Raw genomic sequence first — 19,265 nt, forward strand, 5'->3', positions numbered from 1 at the left:
TGGATATGAGTTGCTGATTATATAAATATGTAATAGGGCATCATGCCAATTTTAAGTTATACAAAATCGGCATTTACTATTTTGTTGAAATCTAATATTATTTTAGGCATATGTATTGTTATTAATTTGGTTAATAGGTTATACATTCCTTGGTTTAATACGATGCACATTAGGTTTCGTTTGGTCTCTTAAGTTTTGTGTATAAGAGTGAGCGAGATATAGGTGCTCCAGTAACAAAAGAGGTGCACACACTGGTTGGATAGGTTTAATACAATGTTGTCATGCCACACGCAAAAAAGACTAATGGCCATGTTACATCTGTGGTTTTTATTGCGGTGTCATTAGTAAATCACAATACATATCATTGATAATGAGGATTCCATGTGTACTGTAACAGTTAATAATTTGTATGACCTTTTCTTGTTGGTAAGATACTACATCACCTTCTTGTCTGTCATTACAACTCAGCCTGAAAAAGAAAAAATGAGAGTACAGGGCAGCTTAATGAGAAGCTCACAGTCGATTTCTCTTATGAAAGTGTAGGCCAGATGGAGTCAGGAGTAGAAGTGGAAGAAGTTGCTGGATTTGAAAACTGCCATGATGCGTCAGGGCACAAGCATGACTGGGCGTTGTTGAGGATCGGTGCTGATCAGACATTGCCTGATGTTCTGTTAACACACTTCGGATTCCTTCCCCAAAGTGGAGGAATTTGCATTATTGAGCATCCTGATGATTCTCCGAAAAAGGCGGATCCATGCTTTATAGTTCCAACTAAAAACCGTGAACAGGTTGTCGAGAGGCATCGGAGTGAAAATCCACAGGGCGTTCTGCAGTACAAACTAAAACATGGAGCCAGTTCCTCAGGTGTTCTACCTGTGCAGCAACGCTACACTTGGCTGTGCCTCCGGGGGCGCTGTACTGCTCCACACTGCTCCTGTAGTCCCACACTGAGGATACGTCACTTCCAAACAGAGGGCTGAAATGGAGAAAGAGAGGGTAAATTGAGAAAATCTAAATGGCTGTTGTAGAAAATCCTAACAATCCTGTTTCATTAAACAAGGTGTTTAATGTTAGAATGAGAAGAAGAGAGTCACCTAACAGCACTCAGGTCACCCACAGTGAGTTGATTCAGGGCGATATTTTTGGATTCAGCTGCAAACACAGCTTTACCTGAAATACCATGGGCCTCTCTGAACGGCACCTGCAACACAGAATAACACACGATTACACACAAATACACATTAAATCATATATTAGTTCTTTTGTCCGCAGCTGTAGCTCTTCTGGCTTGCCGGTACCCGTCAGCTGCTTCAGGAGACCCCTCGACCAATCAGGCTCGAAAGGCCTCCTTCTTCAGCTTCAGATTATTTAGAATCAAATTTGGTAAAAAAATTAAAATACTCTTGCAATTTGCATTTGAATGGGAGTATAGCTAAACACCACTCACCCCCTTCCTCACAAGGTAGTAGGCCAAGTCAGTAGCCAACATGTCCGAACTGAGAGCGGCTTCCATCACACTCTGGTTAATCTAAAACATCAACGAAAACAGAATCATTGTCATGTTGTCTTTTGAAAGGAAAATCACTTATTGTCAGCCGACAATCTAATTGAATCCAAATCAGTTTGAATACATTTTCTCCTCTTTTAATGTTTGTTACAAGTCGACAATGCTGCTTTTTACAGGAGGAACATTAAAAGGCTATCAAACCAAGATCAGGAAATAGTTTGCAGTGCTGTGAAATTGGTGAATCTGGGATGTTGTAAATATCACCTTCTTTATACATGCATGGTTTCTACATTATGTGCCTCTGACAATGCAACGACAAACAGTGACAGACTCTGAACACTTTTTTTCTTGGGTGTAACAAAAAAGAAAAAGGTTTTATATAAAAGTAAAAGCAAGTAGTCACAACCAAGTTTTTTTCAAAATAATGTTTTAAGTCTCTGACCTTGAGAGTTGACATGACTCCAGTTGTCACCTGCAGCACAGCGTGAACCGTATCATAGCAGTCAAACATGGCCTCCTTGTCCTCCTGGTGAAGAAGGACAGTGTGTAAAGTTAGAGAGAAAGTCCTTTTATGAAGTGAAAGCACAAAGACACACTTTCATACCTGCAGGTCTTTGTTGTAGCTGCTGGGCAGGCCCTTCAGTGTCATCATGAACCCAGCACACTGAAATACGGAAAGTCAAAAGTTTGACAAGAAAGCTTTGATTCTGCAGAAAGTCCCATGAAGGATCTGATCTTACAGACAAAAGCTTCTAGCTGATGGTGGACAGAGTGAAAAGTCTGCGGTCAATGCACATTGACACATTCATCCTTTTATGATCAGTAAAAGATTAGAAAAGGATTTATTTTGGCATTGAAACAGGAAGCAACCGTGTCTAATCACATATGTTTGATGAAATTATACAAATATATCACACATTTTGACATTTGACAAAAAAAAGGTTACATTAATGAATTTCTATTAAAATGATCAGATGTACACATTTATCATCAAGTGCAGTAATCAATGTTTTACAAACATCACTCACCATTAAAATTCACCCAGAGCTTTAAACATATTAAATATTAATTAATGCACACATGGAGAAGTAAATAACCACAAATTAATGTTTTAAAGTGTGTGCAGCCTTAAGAACATAAGCAAACTGTAAATTAAGGACCACGTAATAAAAGCTAAACTCACCTGTAAGCGTCAGAGAGAGAGATAAAGGAGAACTCTTTTGTGCTGTACAGCATCAGGTCCTCGGCCATCTTACTGAGATGGGTCAAACACAACGAAGCCCAGAACAAGAACTCCGCTAAAGAAACACACATGCAAACAAGAGGTCACTTAGGAAAACAGAAAAAGGGCCATTTCATTGTAATAGATGAGAGCTGACACTCATGTATGGTTTACGTACCCACAAAGTCCCGTTGGCCCGTGGCATCCATGCTGTTAAGACTGATGCTATCAAACTCCAACTCTACCGATGAGGAGATGTGAAATACGCATTTCATTAACAAACAAGACACAAAAGACAGCTGCCTCATGAGTGCACGTTTGACAGGAGACTAATAATCTGGTAGTATTTTAGTAGCCTGACCTTTCCGCAGCAGCTCCCTGTCGATGTCGAATGGGGTTCCAGCGATGGCGCCACTGAAAACAACAACAACTGCGGGGTGCAAACAGTAAGGGGAGGGGGAGGGGCGAGATGCGCCTAGATGGTTCATCTTCTGGCCAAAAACTAAATTAAACCAACTTTTAAGAAATTAAAGAGGTTTTCTATCTGTCTGCTGCACTATGGTAACATTCAGGCCAGAGATACATACTGTATATATATGGTGTGTATATATATATATATGATGTGTATATATATATATATATATATATATATATATATATATATATATATAATGTGTATATATATATATATATATATATATATATATATATATATACCCCTTACTGTTTGCACCCCGCGCAAGCAGTAAGGTTGGAGGGATGCATACTGTATATGTAAATATACAGTATGCATCCCTCCAACCTCCCCCCTCCCCCCACCGCTTGTGCGCCTGCCAGAGAGGGTGGAGGGAGCAGAGTGGCGTCTCTGCCCCCTCCACCCTCCCCCCTCCCCTTACCGTTTGCCCACCGTGCAAGCAGTAAGGGGAGGGGGGAGGGTGGAGGGGGCAGAGATTCTACTCTGCTCCCTCCACCCTCCCCGGTCCCCGTCTAAGAAGTCTGGTGGAAGTCACTTCTATTTATAACTTTGGGTGTGTTTTCCGTGACGTCACCTGTGACTCAAATAACTGCTACCAGTGACATCAGTTTATTCTGATGTCACAACAAAAGAAAAGTAGCTCCTCCCCCACAACTCAGAACAGATGATGTCACTGGCAGCGTATAGCAGTTATTTGAGGCTTTGATCTCTCTCAGTGATGTCACAACAGTGATGTCACAACAAAAGAAAAGTAGCTCCTCCCCCACAACTCAGAACAGATGATGTCACTGGCAGCGTATAGCAGTTATTTGAGGCTTTGATCTCTCTCAGTGACGTCACCTGTGACGTCACTGAGAGAGATCAAAGACTCAAATAACAACAAAAGAAAAGTAGCTCCTCCCCCACAACTCAGAACAGATGATGTCACTGGCAGCGTATAGCAGTTATTTGAGGCTTTGATCTCTCTCAGTGACGTCACCTGTGACGTCACTGAGAGAGATCAAAGACTCAAATAACAACAAAAGAAAAGTAGCTCCTCCCCCACAACTCAGAACAGATGATGTCACTGGCAGCGTATAGCAGTTATTTGAGGCTTTGATCTCTCTCAGTGATGTCACAACAGTGATGTCACAACAAAAGAAAAGTAGCTCCTCCCCCACAACTCAGAACAGATGATGTCACTGGCAGCGTATAGCAGTTATTTGAGGCTTTGATCTCTCTCAGTGACGTCACCTGTGACGTCACTGAGAGAGATCAAAGACTCAAATAACAACAAAAGAAAAGTAGCTCCTCCCCCACAACTCAGAACAGATGATGTCACTGGCAGCGTATAGCAGTTATTTGAGGCTTTGATCTCTCTCAGTGACGTCACCTGTGACGTCACTGAGAGAGATCAAAGACTCAAATAACAACAAAAGAAAAGTAGCTCCTCCCCCACAACTCAGAACAGATGATGTCACTGGCAGCGTATAGCAGTTATTTGAGGCTTTGATCTCTCTCAGTGACGTCACCTGTGACGTCACTGAGAGAGATCAAAGACTCTGCCACGTAGGCAGTGACATCACGGAAAACAGAAGCAAAGATATAAATAGAAGTGATTTCCAACAGACTCCTTAGACTGGGACCGGGGAGGGTGGAGGGAGCAGAGATGAGCCAGATCTCTGCCCCCTCCACTCTGCTCCCTCCCCTTACTGCTTGCGAGGTGGGCAAACAGTAAGGGGACCGGGGAGGGGGGAGGGAGCAGAGTTAGATCTCTGCCCCCTCCCCCCTCCCCCTCCCCTTACTGCTTGCGAGGTGGGCAAACAGTAAGGGGACCGGGGAGGGTGGAGGGAGCAGAGTTAGATCTCTGCCCCCTCCCCCCTCCCCCCTCCCCCCACTGCTTGCACGGTGGGCAAACAGTAAGGGGAGGGGGAGGGTGGAGGGAGCAGAGTTAGATCTCTGCCCCCTCCCCCCTCCCCCCTCCCCCCACTGCTTGCACGGTGGGCAAACAGTAAGGGGAGGGAGAGGCTGGAGGGGGCACTCTGCTCCCTACACCCTCTCTGGCAGGCACGCGCGCAGTCGGAGTGGGGGGGCGGTAGGAGTGATGCATTGTGCACTTCCTTCACTGCTGACGAAGTGCCAACTGGTTGCTTCACGCAAGCAGAGGGGGGAGGGGGGAGGTGGGAGGGGGGGGAGCGATACATACTATATATATATATAAATATATATATATCTATATATATATAGATATATATATACACACCATACATTCATATATGGTGTCTCGCTATTGGACTTCTGTGCTCGCCACGGGATATATATACACACACTTATATATATTATATATATATAGTTATATAAAAGTATATATATATATATATATATATATATATATACTTAAATATACTTAAATATACATATATATACACACATGCAACAATATTTTTTTATATATATATAGTTATATCTATATATTTTAAAATCCTGTTGCACAGAGCAATACCTCTTTTAACCTCCAGGCATGTGTAACCTCTTAACTTTGGGTGTGTTTTCCGTGACGTCACCTGTGACTAAAAACGTTTAATAATGCAAAATAGTCGTCAAAATATCTGTAAACCAATTAATAGACGATCAATCAATTCAACAAACTGAATAAATACACATTAAACTAAATACATATATTCATAGATTATTAAAACAGCCGTTTGTCGCAGCGCGACAGTAAACGCTTCACAAGCTCAACATCTATTACTCTGTAATGTGGTGTTCAATAGCACGTTAATAATCTATACTCAAACTAGAACGGGCACTCGGTAGAGCGCATACCTTCGCCGCAGCCACTTTTTGGTACTTGGCATGAGAGTGTGGGGAACAGTAAATTGATGTAACTTGATACCAGATATTGTGGTAAACATCACAAAATAATTATGTATGAACATCAGCCTTGATTTATTAATTTCGAAAGAAAACCATGTAGTGGTATTTGATACAATTTGGACTGTATGTGCTGCGAAGATATAAGACACAGAAATGGTTGTTCTGTTGATATGTATTTTATTAATTGTTTGGACAAGTACCTGAACATACATGTCCAAAACCGGACGTTCGTGAAACAAGTTCCCTGAACATTACCATTGAAACATCAAGGCCAAATGCATGAAGATTAATACCTGTGATTTTGTTTATTAATTTTGAAACTTTTGTTTGCGTTGAGAATAATTTGAGAAGACTTACAACACCATATATACTCCTATTGAAACACAATACATGAACTAGATGTTACTAACAATACATCAGCCGAAAATAAAACGTAGTATTCTAACTGACCTAAGCGTGTGCAGTCATACATGAACCAGTGATAATTGTGTATAATATACAAGAACTAGAAGTAGGAATACATCTCATCATAGGTGAAAAGTCACATTTGCAGAGAGACGCAAATGATATCGTGGTCTGAATAATATGTGTCCACGACATCCACATGTACAGTGACTGGCTGGTTGACGTAGACGTGGTCCAGCAGTGATCCTTGGTCAGTCGTTGGTCCGGTTACACACTGACTGAAACCGTGGTGAGCCATCAGCTGGAGGATGTCATGGTTAGGGGTGTCCAGCAGGTCAAAATTGAAATCTCCGAGGAGGACCGTCAGGTTTTCTGTGTCCAGTGTGGTCATTAGTTGTTGAAGACGATCTTTGAAAATCGTAGGACCCTGCGATGGAGGCCTGTACACGGTCACGATGTTGATTGTCCTTCGGTGGGTGTGGAGGGCGATTCCTGTGTACTCCAGTGCTGTGGATAGTCTGTCCAAACTCGCTGGAGCCATCCCCTGTGGAGCCTGAATCATAATGCCTCCTCTGTGAATACCGTGGTCGAGGGGCCTCTCAACTCGAAAGCATTTAACGTCCTGCTTGAGCATTTGTTCCGGTCCTAGTCGTTGACCATCATGCAAAAAGGTCTCTGCAAACAGCCGAAAACACAAAACGCACATTTTGGAAGGTCGTGAGTCCCTGACCTTTGACCCCCATTTCGCTAACAAGGGTAATGACGGCATTGTGTCGTGGTGGATATCACACGATTGGGCATTAAGTTCTGAACATTTTGGCATTAGTATCATGCAAATTAGACACAAATTAAAAACGCTATGGTAAAAAGATGATTTTGACATTTTTATGATTTTGACCTTTGACCCGATCGCTCCCAAAATCTAATCAAATGGTCCCCGGATAACAGCCAAACAGCCAATCATCCCACCAAATTTCATGCGATTCGGTTTAATACTTTTTGAGTTATGCGAATAACAAACAGACATATTTACAAATAAATACACAGCGATCAAAACATAACCTCCGCAAAAGTATTTTGCGAAGGTAATCATTCTCATTAACTGGTCCCCTCTGTGGGTGAAAATCGGTGTCAGATAGTTAGTGTGTGTTCACAGCGTACCTGCCGAGAGGTAAAACATTAACCCTTTTCTTGATCTCCAGAAGTCGGTCAACATCTCTGCTTAGAGCAACAGCATGACTGAAGGTTGGTTCAACCAGCGAGTCGGGAAACAAACACACAAGACCGATATGAACAAAACATCATCTCATTCAGAGAGATATATATAGAAAAATATATATAACGTGTAGGATTCACTCAATTGAAAGTCACCTGAGAATCCAGTGGCTCCATCTGATTGGCTGAGCTCTCTGCATGTGGGTGTAACCAGGAAAGAGGACGTCAATTTCTCTGAGGTTCAGAAAGAGGATATAGGGCAACTTTTAAAAAGCACAGCTACAAGTGTGTGTTTGCGTGTCCCAGTGTGTATCCGTCTTACGCTGCTGCCCGCTCCACCATGGTGGACATCAGCTGTAGGGCATTGTCTGTCAGGGTTGAGATGGCATCTCTCAGCCACAACCTCATGTCAGTCACAACCTGGTGCACACACACAGCACAGTGAGCGTCTCACTTTATCAGGTACCCAACTACAGCTTTAATATTAGAAAGACAAACCTGGTCGTTTCTGCTCCTGCCAGTGTGCAGCTTCCCTGCAGGTGCACCTATCAGCTCCTGAAACAAGGAAAAACAAGCAGTGAAGGGACTACATTACAACATCGCTCATCAGTCATCACCCAACAGTGAAACATTATACTGCTAAGTTTATAGCCCATAACTAAAAGGATAAAAATACTAAAATTATCCTTGTTGATTATTCTTCCAATTGCTCCATGATGATGTTGGCACTTAAAAGATAAGACTGCCGTTATTCTATTTGTATTCCTTTTTAACATATCCCATGAAAAGAGCAAAAACAAGTAGGTGAATGACAGCAAACATTAACCTCTAAAATAAGAGCTTACCGCAGTTCTGAACTAAAAAAAATTATATTATTTTTCAATTAAAATAGATTCATCCTGTAATTAGCTGACTGAAAAACCCAAGATCATTTAATGCCTGCGTCCTTATTGAGTAAGAGGACTCAAACATAGAAATGTCCATTGTCACAAAACACTATATACAGTATGTAACAAACCCTGAACCGTCATGTTATTATTATATGAAATCCAATTTTACTCATTTAATGAAAAACAAACACGCTCTACTTCACCTTTAGCCTGCGCTCATTGGCAGTGTGAATGTCCTCATCTTCAGGTTTGATCACAAAAAGTCCTCGAGACCACTCTCCAGAAATCTGGAGTATAAAAAAGGACTGCATCACCAAGTAGGCTAAATCGATACACACAAACACAGTACTTTTACATCGTAATAGCACATGTATGGACACCCTGAATTATAGGCAGCATTTGCTACTTGTGTACAGCAAATCAACAGCATCATGTTATTTGCTAACCCTCTGTGAGATGTCTCCTGGCCAAATGAATCTCATGGAGCTGAGCAGGCTTGTGGTAACAGCAGTTTATTCCAAATCTGCATTCATGACAAAGGACAACATAGTACGGTCATCTTGTGTGGGCAACAGCGCATTCTCTGTCTATTCATGTTTGGTCTTCTGTAAAAGAGGCAACACGTTCAAACCGACTGTTTGATTATACCTGTTTTTGGTGAGTTCAAACTAAATATATATTGTACTATTATCATACTGGTTCTTAATAATCTACGTTTTCGGTTAATTTAGGTAAACATTCTGTAAACCGTATCTTGTTAACAGAATATTCTTGTGTAACTTCTTTTTTTGTGAGACTGTTGCAGTGGACTTTATAGCGAGAATATGAATAAGAAACATATATAGAAACAACGAAACAAAAGTAATAGGTGTCTTCTGACTATTGTTTAACTTATCTTTACACTTACAAGTCAAGTTGTCCCCAAGTCAGAGTGGACGGTGTTCCTATAACCACTGTACAACCAGCGGTTAGGTATAGCCGTGTGTATCGAACACGTTTACATATTACTCACATTAGCCTAAAGTAATGACAAAACACTTTATCTGTGGTATTGGTTGCTTGGATATGAGTTGCTGATTATATAAATATGTAATAGGGCATCATGCCAATTTTAAGTTATACAAAATCGGCATTTACTATTTTGTTGAAATCTAATATTATTTTAGGCATATGTATTGTTATTAATTTGGTTAATAGGTTATACATTCCTTGGTTTAATACGATGCACATTAGGTTTCGTTTGGTCTCTTAAGTTTTGTGTATAAGAGTGAGCGAGATATAGGTGCTCCAGTAACAAAAGAGGTGCACACACTGGTTGGATAGGTTTAATACAATGTTGTCATGCCACACGCAAAAAAGACTAATGGCCATGTTACATCTGTGGTTTTTATTGCGGTGTCATTAGTAAATCACAATACATATCATTGATAATGAGGATTCCATGTGTACTGTAACAGTTAATAATTTGTATGACCTTTTCTTGTTGGTAAGATACTACATCACCTTCTTGTCTGTCATTACAACTCAGCCTGAAAAAGAAAAAATGAGAGTACAGGGCAGCTTAATGAGAAGCTCACAGTCGATTTCTCTTATGAAAGTGTAGGCCAGATGGAGTCAGGAGTAGAAGTGGAAGAAGTTGCTGGATTTGAAAACTGCCATGATGCGTCAGGGCACAAGCATGACTGGGCGTTGTTGAGGATCGGTGCTGATCAGACATTGCCTGATGTTCTGTTAACACACTTCGGATTCCTTCCCCAAAGTGGAGGAATTTGCATTATTGAGCATCCTGATGATTCTCCGAAAAAGGCGGATCCATGCTTTATAGTTCCAACTAAAAACCGTGAACAGGTTGTCGAGAGGCATCGGAGTGAAAATCCACAGGGCGTTCTGCAGTACAAACTAAAACATGGAGCCAGTTCCTCAGGTGTTCTACCTGTGCAGCAACGCTACACTTGGCTGTGCCTCCGGGGGCGCTGTACTGCTCCACACTGCTCCTGTAGTCCCACACTGAGGATACGTCACTTCCAAACAGAGGGCTGAAATGGAGAAAGAGAGGGTAAATTGAGAAAATCTAAATGGCTGTTGTAGAAAATCCTAACAATCCTGTTTCATTAAACAAGGTGTTTAATGTTAGAATGAGAAGAAGAGAGTCACCTAACAGCACTCAGGTCACCCACAGTGAGTTGATTCAGGGCGATATTTTTGGATTCAGCTGCAAACACAGCTTTACCTGAAATACCATGGGCCTCTCTGAACGGCACCTGCAACACAGAATAACACACGATTACACACAAATACACATTAAATCATATATTAGTTCTTTTGTCCGCAGCTGTAGCTCTTCTGGCTTGCCGGTACCCGTCAGCTGCTTCAGGAGACCCCTCGACCAATCAGGCTCGAAAGGCCTCCTTCTTCAGCTTCAGATTATTTAGAATCAAATTTGGTAAAAAAATTAAAATACTCTTGCAATTTGCATTTGAATGGGAGTATAGCTAAACACCACTCACCCCCTTCCTCACAAGGTAGTAGGCCAAGTCAGTAGCCAACATGTCCGAACTGAGAGCGGCTTCCATCACACTCTGGTTAATCTAAAACATCAACGAAAACAGAATCATTGTCATGTTGTCTTTTGAAAGGAAAATCACTTATTGTCAGCCGACAATCTAATTGAATCCAAATCAGTTTGAATACATTTTCTCCTCTTTTAATGTTTGTTACAAGTCGACAATGCTGCTTTTTACAGGAGGAACATTAAAAGGCTATCAAACCAAGATCAGGAAATAGTTTGCAGTGCTGTGAAATTGGTGAATCTGGGATGTTGTAAATATCACCTTCTTTATACATGCATGGTTTCTACATTATGTGCCTCTGACAATGCAACGACAAACAGTGACAGACTCTGAACACTTTTTTTCTTGGGTGTAACAAAAAGAAAAAGGTTTTATATAAAAGTAAAAGCAAGTAGTCACAACCAAGTTTTTTTCAAAATAATGTTTTAAGTCTCTGACCTTGAGAGTTGACATGACTCCAGTTGTCACCTGCAGCACAGCGTGAACCGTATCATAGCAGTCAAACATGGCCTCCTTGTCCTCCTGGTGAAGAAGGACAGTGTGTAAAGTTAGAGAGAAAGTCCTTTTATGAAGTGAAAGCACAAAGACACACTTTCATACCTGCAGGTCTTTGTTGTAGCTGCTGGGCAGGCCCTTCAGTGTCATCATGAACCCAGCACACTGAAATACGGAAAGTCAAAAGTTTGACAAGAAAGCTTTGATTCTGCAGAAAGTCCCATGAAGGATCTGATCTTACAGACAAAAGCTTCTAGCTGATGGTGGACAGAGTGAAAAGTCTGCGGTCGATGCACATTGACACATTCATCCTTTTATGATCAGTAAAAGATTAGAAAAGGATTTATTTTGGCATTGAAACAGGAAGCAACCGTGTCTAATCACATATGTTTGATGAAATTATACAAATATATCACACATTTTGACATTTGACAAAAAAAAGGTTACATTAATGAATTTCTATTAAAATGATCAGATGTACACATTTATCATCAAGTGCAGTAATCAATGTTTTACAAACATCACTCACCATTAAAATTCACCCAGAGCTTTAAACATATTAAATATTAATTAATGCACACATGGAGAAGTAAATAACCACAAATTAATGTTTTAAAGTGTGTGCAGCCTTAAGAACATAAGCAAACTGTAAATTAAGGACCACGTAATAAAAGCTAAACTCACCTGTAAGCGTCAGAGAGAGAGATAAAGGAGAACTCTTTTGTGCTGTACAGCATCAGGTCCTCGGCCATCTTACTGAGATGGGTCAAACACAACGAAGCCCAGAACAAGAACTCCGCTAAAGAAACACACATGCAAACAAGAGGTCACTTAGGAAAACAGAAAAAGGGCCATTTCATTGTAATAGATGAGAGCTGACACTCATGTATGGTTTACGTACCCACAAAGTCCCGTTGGCCCGTGGCATCCATGCTGTTAAGACTGATGCTATCAAACTCCAACTCTACCGATGAGGAGATGTGAAATACGCATTTCATTAACAAACAAGACACAAAAGACAGCTGCCTCATGAGTGCACGTTTGACAGGAGACTAATAATCTGGTAGTATTTTAGTAGCCTGACCTTTCCGCAGCAGCTCCCTGTCGATGTCGAATGGGGTTCCAGCGATGGCGCCACTGAAAACAACAACAACTGCGGGGTGCAAACAGTAAGGGGAGGGGGAGGGGCGAGATGCGCCTAGATGGTTCATCTTCTGGCCAAAAACTAAATTAAACCAACTTTTAAGAAATTAAAGAGGTTTTCTATCTGTCTGCTGCACTATGGTAACATTCAGGCCAGAGATACATACTGTATATATATGGTGTGTATATATATATATGATGTGTATATATATATATATATATATATATATATATATATATATATATATATATAATGTGTATATATATATATATATATATATATATATATATATATATATACCCCTTACTGTTTGCACCCCGCGCAAGCAGTAAGGTTGGAGGGATGCATACTGTATATGTAAATATACAGTATGCATCCCTCCAACCTCCCCCCTCCCCCCACCGCTTGTGCGCCTGCCAGAGAGGGTGGAGGGAGCAGAGTGGCGTCTCTGCCCCCTCCACCCTCCCCCCTCCCCTTACCGTTTGCCCACCGTGCAAGCAGTAAGGGGAGGGGGGAGGGTGGAGGGGGCAGAGATTCTACTCTGCTCCCTCCACCCTCCCCGGTCCCCGTCTAAGAAGTCTGGTGGAAGTCACTTCTATTTATAACTTTGGGTGTGTTTTCCGTGACGTCACCTGTGACTCAAATAACTGCTACCAGTGACATCAGTTTATTCTGATGTCACAACAAAAGAAAAGTAGCTCCTCCCCCACAACTCAGAACAGATGATGTCACTGGCAGCGTATAGCAGTTATTTGAGGCTTTGATCTCTCTCAGTGATGTCACAACAGTGATGTCACAACAAAAGAAAAGTAGCTCCTCCCCCACAACTCAGAACAGATGATGTCACTGGCAGCGTATAGCAGTTATTTGAGGCTTTGATCTCTCTCAGTGACGTCACCTGTGACGTCACTGAGAGAGATCAAAGACTCAAATAACAACAAAAGAAAAGTAGCTCCTCCCCCACAACTCAGAACAGATGATGTCACTGGCAGCGTATAGCAGTTATTTGAGGCTTTGATCTCTCTCAGTGACGTCACCTGTGACATCACTGAGAGAGATCAAAGACTCAAATAACAACAAAAGAAAAGTAGCTCCTCCCCCACAACTCAGAACAGATGATGTCACTGGCAGCGTATAGCAGTTATTTGAGGCTTTGATCTCTCTCAGTGACGTCACCTGTGACGTCACTGAGAGAGATCAAAGACTCAAATAACAACAAAAGAAAAGTAGCTCCTCCCCCACAACTCAGAACAGATGATGTCACTGGCAGCGTATAGCAGTTATTTGAGGCTTTGATCTCTCTCAGTGATGTCACAACAGTGATGTCACAACAAAAGAAAAGTAGCTCCTCCCCCACAACTCAGAACAGATGATGTCACTGGCAGCGTATAGCAGTTATTTGAGGCTTTGATCTCTCTCAGTGACGTCACCTGTGACGTCACTGAGAGAGATCAAAGACTCTGCCACGTAGGCAGTGACATCACGGAAAACAGAAGCAAAGATATAAATAGAAGTGATTTCCAACAGACTCCTTAGACTGGGACCGGGGAGGGTGGAGGGAGCAGAGATGAGCCAGATCTCTGCCCCCTCCACTCTGCTCCCTCCCCTTACTGCTTGCGAGGTGGGCAAACAGTAAGGGGACCGGGGAGGGGGGAGGGAGCAGAGTTAGATCTCTGCCCCCTCCCCCCTCCCCCTCCCCTTACTGCTTGCGAGGTGGGCAAACAGTAAGGGGACCGGGGAGGGTGGAGGGAGCAGAGTTAGATCTCTGCCCCCTCCCCCCTCCCCCCTCCCCCCACTGCTTGCACGGTGGGCAAACAGTAAGGGGAGGGGGAGGGTGGAGGGAGCAGAGTTAGATCTCTGCCCCCTCCCCCCTCCCCCCTCCCCCCACTGCTTGCACGGTGGGCAAACAGTAAGGGGAGGGAGAGGCTGGAGGGGGCACTCTGCTCCCTACACCCTCTCTGGCAGGCACGCGCGCAGTCGGAGTGGGGGGGCGGTAGGAGTGATGCATTGTGCACTTCCTTCACTGCTGACGAAGTGCCAACTGGTTGCTTCACGCAAGCAGAGGGGGGAGGGGGGAGGTGGGAGGGGGGGGAGCGATACATACTATATATATATATATAAATATATATATATCTATATATATATAGATATATATATACACACCATACATTCATATATGGTGTCTCGCTATTGGACTTCTGTGCTCGCCACGGGATATATATACACACACTTATATATATTATATATATATAGTTATATAAAAGTATATATATATATATATATATATATACTTAAATATACTTAAATATACATATATATACACACATGCAACAATATTTTTTTATATATATATAGTTATATCTATATATTTTAAAATCCTGTTGCACAGAGCAATACCTCTTTTAACCTCCAGGCATGTGTAACCTCTTAACTTTGGGTGTGTTTTCCGTGACGTCACCTGTGACTAAAAACGTTTAATAATGCAAAATAGTCGTCAAAATATCTGTAAACCAATTAATAGACGATCAATCAATTCAACAAACTGAATAAATACACATTAAACTAAATACATATATTCATAGATTATTAAAACAGCCGTTTGTCGCAGCGCGACAGTAAACGCTTCACAAGCTCAACATCTATTACTCTGTAATGTGGTGTTCAATAGCACGTTAATAATCTATACTCAAACTAGAACGGGCACTCGGTAGAGCGCATACCTTCGCCGCAGCCACTTTTTGGTACTTGGCATGAGAGTGTGGGGAACAGTAAATTGATGTAACTTGATACCAGATATTGTGGTAAACATCACAAAATAATTATGTATGAACATCAGCCTTGATTTATTAATTTCGAAAGAAAACCATGTAGTGGTATTTGATACAATTTGGACTGTATGTGCTGCGAAGATATAAGACACAGAAATGGTTGTTCTGTTGATATGTATTTTATTAATTGTTTGGACAAGTACCTGAACATACATGTCCAAAACCGGACGTTCGTGAAACAAGTTCCCTGAACATTACCATTGAAACATCAAGGCCAAATGCATGAAGATTAATACCTGTGATTTTGTTTATTAATTTTGAAACTTTTGTTTGCGTTGAGAATAATTTGAGAAGACTTACAACACCATATATACTCCTATTGAAACACAATACATGAACTAGATGTTACTAACAATACATCAGCCGAAAATAAAACGTAGTATTCTAACTGACCTAAGCGTGTGCAGTCATACATGAACCAGTGATAATTGTGTATAATATACAAGAACTAGAAGTAGGAATACATCTCATCATAGGTGAAAAGTCACATTTGCAGAGAGACGCAAATGATATCGTGGTCTGAATAATATGTGTCCACGACATCCACATGTACAGTGACTGGCTGGTTGACGTAGACGTGGTCCAGCAGTGATCCTTGGTCAGTCGTTGGTCCGGTTACACACTGACTGAAACCGTGGTGAGCCATCAGCTGGAGGATGTCATGGTTAGGGGTGTCCAGCAGGTCAAAATTGAAATCTCCGAGGAGGACCGTCAGGTTTTCTGTGTCCAGTGTGGTCATTAGTTGTTGAAGACGATCTTTGAAAATCGTAGGACCCTGCGATGGAGGCCTGTACACGGTCACGATGTTGATTGTCCTTCGGTGGGTGTGGAGGGCGATTCCTGTGTACTCCAGTGCTGTGGATAGTCTGTCCAAACTCGCTGGAGCCATCCCCTGTGGAGCCTGAATCATAATGCCTCCTCTGTGAATACCGTGGTCGAGGGGCCTCTCAACTCGAAAGCATTTAACGTCCTGCTTGAGCATTTGTTCCGGTCCTAGTCGTTGACCATCATGCAAAAAGGTCTCTGCAAACAGCCGAAAACACAAAACGCACATTTTGGAAGGTCGTGAGTCCCTGACCTTTGACCCCCATTTCGCTAACAAGGGTAATGACGGCATTGTGTCGTGGTGGATATCACACGATTGGGCATTAAGTTCTGAACATTTTGGCATTAGTATCATGCAAATTAGACACAAATTAAAAACGCTATGGTAAAAAGATGATTTTGACATTTTTATGATTTTGACCTTTGACCCGATCGCTCCCAAAATCTAATCAAATGGTCCCCGGATAACAGCCAAACAGCCAATCATCCCACCAAATTTCATGCGATTCGGTTTAATACTTTTTGAGTTATGCGAATAACAAACAGACATATTTACAAATAAATACACAGCGATCAAAACATAACCTCCGCAAAAGTATTTTGCGAAGGTAATCATTCTCATTAACTGGTCCCCTCTGTGGGTGAAAATCGGTGTCAGATAGTTAGTGTGTGTTCACAGCGTACCTGCCGAGAGGTAAAACATTAACCCTTTTCTTGATCTCCAGAAGTCGGTCAACATCTCTGCTTAGAGCAACAGCATGACTGAAGGTTGGTTCAACCAGCGAGTCGGGAAACAAACACACAAGACCGATATGAACAAAACATCATCTCATTCAGAGAGATATATATAGAAAAATATATATAACGTGTAGGATTCACTCAATTGAAAGTCACCTGAGAATCCAGTGGCTCCATCTGATTGGCTGAGCTCTCTGCATGTGGGTGTAACCAGGAAAGAGGACGTCAATTTCTCTGAGGTTCAGAAAGAGGATATAGGGCAACTTTTAAAAAGCACAGCTACAAGTGTGTGTTTGCGTGTCCCAGTGTGTATCCGTCTTACGCTGCTGCCCGCTCCACCATGGTGGACATCAGCTGTAGGGCATTGTCTGTCAGGGTTGAGATGGCATCTCTCAGCCACAACCTCATGTCAGTCACAACCTGGTGCACACACACAGCACAGTGAGCGTCTCACTTTATCAGGTACCCAACTACAGCTTTAATATTAGAAAGACAAACCTGGTCGTTTCTGCTCCTGCCAGTGTGCAGCTTCCCTGCAGGTGCACCTATCAGCTCCTGAAACAAGGAAAAACAAGCAGTGAAGGGACTACATTACAACATCGCTCATCAGTCATCACCCAACAGTGAAACATTATACTGCTAAGTTTATAGCCCATAACTAAAAGGATAAAAATACTAAAATTATCCTTGTTGATTATTCTTCCAATTGCTCCATGATGATGTTGGCACTTAAAAGATAAGACTGCCGTTATTCTATTTGTATTCCTTTTTAACATATCCCATGAAAAGAGCAAAAACAAGTAGGTGAATGACAGCAAACATTAACCTCTAAAATAAGAGCTTACCGCAGTTCTGAACTAAAAAAAATTATATTATTTTTCAATTAAAATAGATTCATCCTGTAATTAGATGACTGAAAAACCCAAGATCATTTAATGCCTGCGTCCTTATTGAGTAAGAGGACTCAAACATAGAAATGTCCATTGTCACAAAACACTATATACAGTATGTAACAAACCCTGAACAGTCATGTTATTATTATATGAAATCCAATTTTACTCATTTAATGAAAAACAAACACGCTCTACTTCACCTTTAGCCTGCGCTCATTGGCAGTGTGAATGTCCTCATCTTCAGGTTTGATCACAAAAAGTCCTCGAGACCACTCTCCAGAAATCTGGAGTATAAAAAAGGACTGCATCACCAAGTAGGCTAAATCGATACACACAAACACAGTACTTTTACATCGTAATAGCACATGTATGGACACCCTGAATTATAGGCAGCATTTGCTACTTGTGTACAGCAAATCAACAGCATCATGTTATTTGCTAACCCTCTGTGAGATGTCTCCTGGCCAAATGAATCTCATGGAGCTGAGCAGGCTTGTGGTAACAGCAGTTTATTCCAAATCTGCATTCATGACAAAGGACAACATAGTACGGTCATCTTGTGTGGGCAACAGCGCATTCTCTGTCTATTCATGTTTGGTCTTCTGTAAAAGAGGCAACACGTTCAAACCGACTGTTTGATTATACCTGTTTTTGGTGAGTTCAAACTAAATATATATTGTACTATTATCATACTGGTTCTTAATAATCTACGTTTTCGGTTAATTTAGGTAAACATTCTGTAAACCGTATCTTGTTAACAGAATATTCTTGTGTAACTTCTTTTTTTGTGAGACTGTTGCAGTGGACTTTATAGCGAGAATATGAATAAGAAACATATATAGAAACAACGAAACAAAAGTAATAGGTGTCTTCTGACTATTGTTTAACTTATCTTTACACTTACAAGTCAAGTTGTCCCCAAGTCAGAGTGGACGGTGTTCCTATAACCACTGTACAACCAGCGGTTAGGTATAGCCGTGTGTATCGAACACGTTTACATATTACTCACATTAGCCTAAAGTAATGACAAAACACTTTATCTGTGGTATTGGTTGCTTGGATATGAGTTGCTGATTATATAAATATGTAATAGGGCATCATGCCAATTTTAAGTTATACAAAATCGGCATTTACTATTTTGTTGAAATCTAATATTATTTTAGGCATATGTATTGTTATTAATTTGGTTAATAGGTTATACA

General features: G+C 41.4%; 2 pseudogenes; both read right to left on the bottom strand.

Annotated features, from left to right (window-relative positions):
• Positions 1 to 308: 308 nt before the first annotated feature.
• Positions 309 to 9,006, bottom strand: LOC117743211 (annotated as a pseudogene).
• Positions 9,007 to 9,938: 932 nt separating this feature from the next.
• Positions 9,939 to 18,496, bottom strand: LOC117743231 (annotated as a pseudogene).
• Between the last annotated feature and the right edge of the window lie 769 nt (positions 18,497 to 19,265).

The sequence above is a fragment of the Cyclopterus lumpus genome, chromosome 14, assembly GCF_009769545.1.
Source record: "Cyclopterus lumpus isolate fCycLum1 chromosome 14, fCycLum1.pri, whole genome shotgun sequence".
Classification (NCBI taxonomy): Eukaryota; Metazoa; Chordata; class Actinopteri; order Perciformes; family Cyclopteridae; genus Cyclopterus; species Cyclopterus lumpus.